Consider the following 8,372-nt stretch of genomic DNA (forward strand, 5'->3'; position numbering starts at 1 on the left):
TTCCTAGCAATTACTTACGGTTCTGAGATATATAAATTCCTCTTTACATAGCAGTCCTGCTCACATACTAGCTAACATGTTTCAGATTACACTTAATAAAGAGCTTACCCGTAATTAGATCAGTTCCTATAAATTCAGGGATTGCCAGCATGCTGTAAATGTATCTATAAATTTGTGTTAGAACTGAAATTAGAAATACATAGTTGTATTCATTTATTTAAAAAAAATTTAAAGCTACAATTTGAACTGTAGTTAGCTGAATTTTGTTGTGATCAATTGAATGCATGATATTCACCATCCTAGGTATTGATTATATAAGTCGAATGCACTTTTTAAAATATCTTATCCTCACATGGATGCCTCACTAATATGTGATTTTCAATTCTAAGCTTTCTTAGAAAATAGTCATTTAGTATTTGACTAATCATCGAATTTTTATAATATTTCTAGGATCGTATTTTGCTACCTGTTGAGCGCAGAGCTTCTTTTAACAACGGAAAACTAAGACATGTAACGCATAAGGATTATTACCTGAAAAATAATGCTTTCTCAAGTAATAATCCTACAACTACTATTTTTACTCCTCGATACCTTTTTGAGTTGAATGGGTTACAACTTACAAGACATCCCTATGGGTTAAAACAACTTTGAAAGGCTATTGGTTTCCATAACATTCCTGATATTCTATGCTTAGCCCGATCAAGTTTTGGAACCTGCTAAGCTATCTGTCCTTATTAAATAGGTTAATGTACCATATGCGTAAAGCCGTCGTTACTTGGAAGTAGTACTCGGTGGTTTTCAGTAGAAGTGGATTCTGAAACTTTGAAAGGCTGGCAGCCCGCATTGATTTCTTCAGAAGATTCTCATGATGACCACGAACCAACATCAATGGAACGAACACTGTTTTTCTCTCACAATAAATCAGCATAAGCATCATCATAAACCAAATTTCAGCGATCAAGGCCGAAACGTGCAATTTCCGGCAGGATGGTCAGGGATGACAGATTAAAATTATATCTATGAAAAAGTTATCTATTTTATATATCTATATGTAATATGTTAACAAACATATCTATATCTAACAGTCATATACGTAATACGTTCCAAGTTTCAAACTTTGCATTGACCACTCTTAACACGCATTGAGAACTGCATATCCATCACAAGGTTCAACCTAAATAAGCAGTGCACAATACGCTTGCATGTTCCATCAGAAGGTGGCCAAACACTGGCCCAAATTCTATATAAGGCGTGTTCCATCAGAAGGTGGCCAAACACTGGCCCAAATTCTATATAAGGCGCGGCAAAGCCACGCTGTTTTCTAGTCCATCATGATTCGTGCTCGGTGCGGTTCAGACTCGGGGCCTCGGAGGATTGAGTAGGGTGCGCATATAATTAACCAATTACAAAAATACTCCGAATTAACTACTCCATTCGTCTTAAATTAAATTAAATCAAAATATTTTAAATTTGATAGAATTTTGTAACCCAATATTCACACCAAACTAGTTTAATATTTGTAGCACCAAATATATTTCCATAATGTACTTATTCAATGTTTTAGATGTTGCTACTTTAGGCTTTCTTTGGATCCTATTCTCTAAACTTTAGAGCTATAAATACTTAGCTCAGTTTTAAGCTCTACTCCCTTCGTTCCATAATATAAGTAGTTATGGGATCCGTGCAGGTCAAACTTTCTCAACTTTGACTAGGTTTATAGAAAATACGTGCAATATTTATATCTTCAAATAAATTTATTATGAAAGTATATTCAACGATCTATCTAATGATACTAATTATGTATTATAAGTATTAATAGTCTTTTATATATAATTGGTCAAATTTTAAAAAAAGTTGACTTCTCTGGAAGCGAGAATGACTTCTATTTTAGAACAGAGGGAGTAAATTTCGAATGTGAGGAGGAATAAAGTTTAGAGCTAACTTTAGACCACATGTTTGAAATTTAACTCTAAAATTTAGAGGTCTAAAGTTTAGATGGGCGGATCTAAAGAGGCCCTTACTATTCCTATAAAGTTAATTAAACTTGAGAAAGTTCGACTTTACCATGATTCTAGGAACTAATTTATTTGAGACGGAGGGGAATAGAGTTTAGTACAGTCAGTTGGAAAACTAGTCTAGCTTAACCAAATTTAGCGAGACAATAAGGTTTTTTAGCCAGCTACTCAGATTTTTTTCTATTTTTAATCCTTTTTAAAAAGAAATTTTAAAACTACTCCCAGGCGAGCTTGCGTGGCTAGCCTGCCACTATGGTGGTCAATTGCCCGCTGACGTGCCCACGTGGCACCCCTGCCACGCCAACACGTCGGGAGCAGCAGGGGTGGCATACAGGAACGGGTGTGGCCTCCCTTTTCCTCTCCCTGCTCCTTTCTTCTTCCTCAAGCTGCACCACCATTTCCCTTCCTTCACCCCCACCCTCTCAAACCTCCAGCCTGTTCGTTTCGGCTGGATTGGCTTATAAGCCATGGCTGAAAGTACTGCTGTGAGAGAAAAATACTGTTCAAGCCATGTATTATAAGCCAGATATAAGCAATCCAGCCGAAACAAATAGGTTGCTCACTTTCCCCTACACAAATCAAAGGAACACGGAGGGGAGACCTCTCCGGCCTAGTTGTACTTTCACACTTCGAAATCTTTGCATATCTATGTTGGATAGGTTCCTAGGGTTTCATGGTATAAGGCTACACCAATTCCTAAATCTCTAGGTCCCTAATCAACTAAGGTATTTGATGCTGTCACAGGCACAAATTAGAAAACATTTTATTCATTTGTGGAAACGTTTATTTTTTCTAAGAAATGTACGATGCAATTTATATGGACAAGACTAGAAATTTTATTCCTTAGTTGCAATGTAGATTAGTATTGGCAGGCAGCTTTGTAGGTTTGATTTGTTAGTACCCTCTGTTTTGAAAGATGAATGACATGTGGCATATAGCAAAGTGGCAAAAGAGGGGCACTACAGCATGGCTGTTTGTACAAGGCATTTAAAAATGCCTTTAAAAGTGGCCAAAATGCCTTCAAAAACCTTTTTAGGCATACATGAAAATGTCTGCTATAAACTGGACTCAAAAGGTCTTTTGAGGCATTTTTTCAAAACGCCTTTCAATATTAACATATAAAGGCATTTTCTAGGTGCCTATAATACTTTTTAAAGGCATTCTGTACAAGCCTTCAAACATTGATGGAGGCGTTATTAAAAATGCCTCCAAAACCAAGGTAAATCAGCACAATCCATTCGAGAATGAACCAATGTGAGCACACATTAACAATGTATCCATCCAAATATTAAAATCTTTCATAGAGACATAAGTTTCTATCTCCAAATATCCATAAAATAGAAAAGTAAACATGATCCTCAGCACTGTTGTTTAAGTTCTCATCCATGAATGATGAATTCTTAGTCCTATTGTTTATTTAGGTTCTCATTTATAAATGACAAGTTTCCTGCTCACTTTAATTTAAAAGATAAAAAGCATGACATCCTCACATCAAAACTATATTCATATGCAAGTATAAATCCAAGTGAATAGATATCGCCTCATTGCCAGCCTTCTTATTGTCTTCACTTGGCGATTGCTCCTGTTTGCAACCAAATGAACATATCCCAATAAGTATCAGTGCTTGGTACAAGAGAGCTTTAGAAGTATAACTGAGAGAAAAGATCTTCAGGTAAAAAGCACAATTGCATGTATTATGTAATATAAGAATAACAAAAATCTCAGGGAACACTACTAGTTGAATAGCACTTCCATCATAATGAGTTGCAGCATCCAAAAAGGGAATGATCAGATCTTCTCTGGACGAATATGTTGGGAATCAAAATACTTATCTGAAGGAACTGAATACTACATAGGGGAAAAGGAAACCAAAACTGTACTTGTGCATTCAGGAACAACAGAGTACGCAGAAACATTTCTTTTGTTCCACACAATTTATTAAACAGAAAACATCTTGGGACCATGTAAACCTTCTGGGACACGAATATCCACTGTTTCCAGCAGGAGAATGCAGTTTCCTAGTAAGTACTAATTAATTAATTCTTGCAGGACTATACATCTAGAAAAAAAACTGACTATACATCTAGAAAAAGCATTGCAAGCAAGGTCGATGACTGAATGAGCAAGGTAGATCTGAAGAGTGCTGACATGAAAAAATTCAAAGGTAGGAGTAACTGAACAAGTGAAAGGATATGAATGAACAAGCTGTATGGATGGAACTACAAGCAGCATATATTAAAGAAATGCCAGGTACAGAGGAGACAGCAACCAAAACAAATAATTCATCAGGTTAAGCTTTATCTTGTCACATTAGCCACTAAAATATACTACAAAATTTATATGCCTTCCAGAAAAATATACATTTGGTTATTTGAGATTTAGGGACTGCAGCAAAGGGCCAAAGATATGCCCTCCAGAAAGGCATAGTATCAGGTCTCACTCAAAAAAAATCTTATGAGAACCATAGTTGAATGAAAGTATCTGTGTTACTTGATCACTGCTATACTGCTATATTGCGGATGTCTACATCTTAGGTAGTAACACTAAGAAACAGAGAAAATATTCATAACTGCATGGCTGAGTTGACAACAAATATAGCAGTACTAAACTAATGTCTACAATCTGCTTATAGGATAACTCAGCTGTATGATTACAGAGGCAGGAATGGAGTTTATATTTAGTTAAGACATCTTAAAACAAGGTAGCATAGGATATTGTATAATTGGAAAATAGGCCTTCTGCCAAAATAACAAATAGAAGACCTTTGGATCAAGAGAAAGACCTTTGGATCAAGAGTCATGCCAGTTCTTGTAGTGGAACATGTAGCCACATTCTGTATACAAAATAATATTGTTGGTGAGGCTTTCTATACAAAAATTCAGAACTGGATTGTAACCTATTTACTGTGCAAAATTTGTTTATTAGAGAATAATGCCTAATGCAAAATAAAATAATCTGAGAAGTATGTGCATCCCAGAACCTAAACTGAGGATCATTCCTCTTACCCATGTTCAGATAATTCCTCTAAGATGCAATGCTGGAAAACGTATAAACTGTTAAAGCATCTTCATAATTGAATGGAAAATCAGAATGCCTAAGGGTAACATGACCAATAGTTGGAACAATAGAATTCACATTATCTAAATATAAAAAGGCACCATGCATTCGGTACAGTCACAGACCAACCTCTATAGTTATGCTAATGAAAATTAAATTATTTGTTCCTTGGAGAATGCATCTAGAGTGTAGCAGAAATCAGCAGGTATATAGTGTAACCAATAATAAGGCCAAACATAACACCTAAACTGATCACATACGCAAACAAAATGTTTTAAATCAAATGGCATCTGATGGTAGCAGTTGGTGACCTGACAAAATTAAATGATTGTAAGGAGTGCAGGACTTACAAAAGCTAGCCTCAATGTCATCAAAGGACAGGGTCAGATTATTCCCCATTAGCAGTTTGGCCAGTATAGGAGGTTTGCTGGTTCAAACAAGAAAGAAAATGGATATTACAGTGATGGGTGTTACAGCTCCTTGTAAGAAATATTGACCTTTAATAAGGATCCAAATAAGGATCCAGCATCATGCATACATAGTTACATACAGCACCAGCAATCCGGCATCATGCAGCCCAAAACCCTCCATTAGCATCTGTTCCATTGGATCAATCCCAGCATCATCGTCTTCTGATTGTGAGCGAAAAGCAGGACTCGGTACAGATGACATGCGCTAGCCATGATGAATCCATGATGAATATCCATCCATGAACCCAATGGAAATTAAATGTTCCCGAACATCTGTTGCCTCTAACTAGTAATTATTTCCACAATCACGGCAAGGACAAGGTATCCTATTCTGCTGGGCTGATGTAGCAAAGGCAAATTCTATAAAGTTACAGAGGCCATGGGGATATACCTGGATTAGTCGTAGCAGGGAACAGCGATGCTTGTGTAGGAACTCAGTGATGCTTGTGGAGGAGCCCTTCAGGATCTCGGTGGACATAGCGTACTCGGCAAAGAAAAAACTCCTCATCGGTGACCTCGGCGTAAGGGCACAACAACCTGACCTCGGCGAAGGGCAGTGGCGGCGATTGATAATGGAGGCGCGGTGGTGGTACTGATGGTCGGCGTCGGCGAGGATGTAGTGGAGCTCGTCGGCGAGCTCGCGAGCCCTCACGGCCACCTCAGGCCGGCGTGATTCCGAGCTGAAAGACGATTTGGGCTGACCTATCCCTTGTATTTCTGGCCCACGAGGGGGGCTGCAACCCCACCAGCCACCCCCTGAATCCGCCCCTGTTTAATCATATTTCTGGTAAGATTGTTGAGGCACTAATATATGTATATATTGTTAGATGTATAGGAGGTGTATGTGTTTTTCCCTCTATTTGGAGGGCTTCTTTGCATATGTACATTGTGTATACTTGCCCTCTTGGGCCTTGCAATATAGTTGGTTGGCCTCATTCTAGTCCTTCTAACATGGTATTGAGCTAGGGTTTTCATCCTTACCTTCTGCTGCTGAGCGACGCCGGCGATTTCTGCCCAACCCCACCGGCCTCCGCATCCCACCCTCACGCTGCTCCGCCGCGGCCATCCGCCCGCACGCGCGGCTCCTGCGCCAGCTGCACGCGCCTCGCGCTGTGCCGGCCTGCCGACCACTCACGCGCCATCGCGCGCCGGCCCGCCGCCCGCTCGTGCGGCCCTGCGTGCCACCGCACCGCCCTCTGCGCCCGTTGCCCTCCCAAGTGGCCCTACGCGCCGGACGCCTCCCTTCGCTGCGGACACCGGCCCTGCTCCACCCCACCACCTGCGGCTTCGTCCCCGCCTCCCCGAGGACGCCCCCACAGACACCGCCCCTGCTCCGCGCCTGTATACCGGGCCGCTCACTCGCGCCCGTGTGTCGGTCTGGTGCTAGTGAGCCGGTCGGTCCTCCTCTCCTCTCGGCTTAAGAAAAAGAAGAAGAAGAAGCAGCAGTAGCAGAGAGGCTTGTTCTCTCCTCCATGGTGTCCCCCGGATGCCCTGGCGTTGTTCTGGTCCCTCGGTGCCCCGTCATTTTCAATGGCACCAATTGGGGCGATTTTGTTTTCCATATGGAGGTCCACATGGATGGGTAGCTGCTGTGGGGCTACCTCACGGGTGAGCGGATCTGTCCTCCCCGTCCTCTTCTTCCCACGCCACCCACATACCCGCCAGATGCTGATGATGATGCCAAGAATGATTTACTTGAGGCATTTGGGGCTGAGATGGAGAGCTACCAGTCTGATCTTGGTGTCTATGAGACTTGGCTGCGCGAGGAAAAATCTGCTAAGGCCATCTTACTTGCGAGCATGGAGGTCGATCTCTCATTATCCCTTAGAGGTCTTGCCACTTCACACCTTATGTGGGATCACCTCCGTCGCAGTTATGAGATTCGTAACGAAGCGATGTACCTTGCTGTTGTTGAGGAGGCTCAGTCGCTTCGTCAGCTTGACTCCACAGTTGAGGACTTCTACCGTCAGATGACAGCTGTCTGGCATCGCCTGGATAGTTTGGGCGCTGAGTTCTGTGGTGGTGGTACTTGCCGGTGCTGTGATCGTCACCGGGACCAGAGAGACATTCTTCGCCTTCACGAGTTTCTCTCTCGCCTTCGTCCCGAGTTCGAGACTGTTTGAGCACAGTTGCTGACTCGTCGTCCGTTCCCATCGCTCTCAGAGGCGATGCCTGAGTTACGAGCTGAGGAGACACGTCTTCGAGCTAGGGGTGTGACTCATGTTCCGCTGCAGCCTTCCGTCCTAGCAGCCACACCTCCCCAGGTCTCTCCGTCTCCGTCTCAGCCCTCTCCTATGGTGACGAGTGCACCTTCTGGTATTCAGTGTGGCTACTGCAAGATCTATGGTCATGAGGAGAAGGATTGTCGTAAGAAGCAGCGCGACCGATCAGGGCATCGTGGCAGACGCTCTTTTTAGGGCTCTGGTGGTTCCTCTACTTCACAGAACACTCATTCCGTGTCTGCAGCAGAGCAGGAGGTTCTTCCCCTATTTCGTCGTCTCACTACTGCAGCTCAGGCCTCCGGTCACGGGACTACAGCTCAGGCTTCTAGTTCCGCTCCTCCTTCGTCAGGTATATCATCCCCATGGTTCCTCGACTCTGGTGCCTCTTTTCATATGACACCTCATGCAACACACTTGTCCTCTCTATCTTCCCCTGATCCACCTATTTTTGTTCGCACCGCAGATGGCACTTCTCTTCCTATTGCTGGGAGAGGTGTTCTTTTGACCTCTTCGTTTAATATTCCTACTATTTCGCATGTTCCCAAACTCACTATGCAACTCTTGTCTGCGGGTCAAATCACTGATCATGGTTGTCGCATAATTCTTGA

The 8,372-nt window shown here is 42.2% G+C and overlaps 1 pseudogene; it reads left to right on the top strand.

Annotated features, from left to right (window-relative positions):
• Positions 1 to 7,014: 7,014 nt before the first annotated feature.
• Positions 7,015 to 8,161, top strand: LOC136488056 (uncharacterized; annotated as a pseudogene).
• The last annotated feature ends 211 nt before the right edge of the window (positions 8,162 to 8,372 follow it).

The sequence above is a fragment of the Miscanthus floridulus genome, chromosome 10 (assembly GCF_019320115.1).
Source record: "Miscanthus floridulus cultivar M001 chromosome 10, ASM1932011v1, whole genome shotgun sequence".
In the NCBI taxonomy this organism is placed as follows: domain Eukaryota; kingdom Viridiplantae; phylum Streptophyta; class Magnoliopsida; order Poales; family Poaceae; genus Miscanthus; species Miscanthus floridulus.